This window comes from Temnothorax curvispinosus, unplaced genomic scaffold (genome assembly GCF_003070985.1).
Source record: "Temnothorax curvispinosus isolate PA1 unplaced genomic scaffold, ASM307098v1 QBEX01004197.1, whole genome shotgun sequence".
NCBI classification, from domain to species: Eukaryota; Metazoa; Arthropoda; class Insecta; order Hymenoptera; family Formicidae; genus Temnothorax; species Temnothorax curvispinosus.
The window spans coordinates 3,939-4,327 of record NW_020213977.1 but is presented as its reverse complement, the minus strand read 5'-3'; positions in this window follow the sequence as shown (position 1 = coordinate 4,327).

The window sequence follows — 389 nt, the reverse complement described above, 5'->3', positions numbered from 1 at the left end:
ATGGTATACAATTTTGCCGCTATATATTGACCGCAGGGAGTTGATACCGAAGAGATCTTTAAGAAGGAAGGTGTATCCAAAATTGCATATGTATGTACGTATATGCTGTGTTGTAAATTGTAAAAGTTGAAAAGAACGAGGAAACGTTCTGTAGCACAATTTATATTGTAGTTATGCTAAAATATTTGTGAATTAAGTCCCTGTTATCCATTATTATAATATAATTTTTATCAGCAATATTAGAGGAGTAACGAAAATTAATTTTATTAAGTATTCAAAGCAATTGATAGTTTTTAGCATTAAATATTTCCATTTTCTCATAATATGCTTAAAAAATATTGCAGGGGACTTGTGAGTTATGCGAAGCAATTGATACTGTTAAGGTTCAT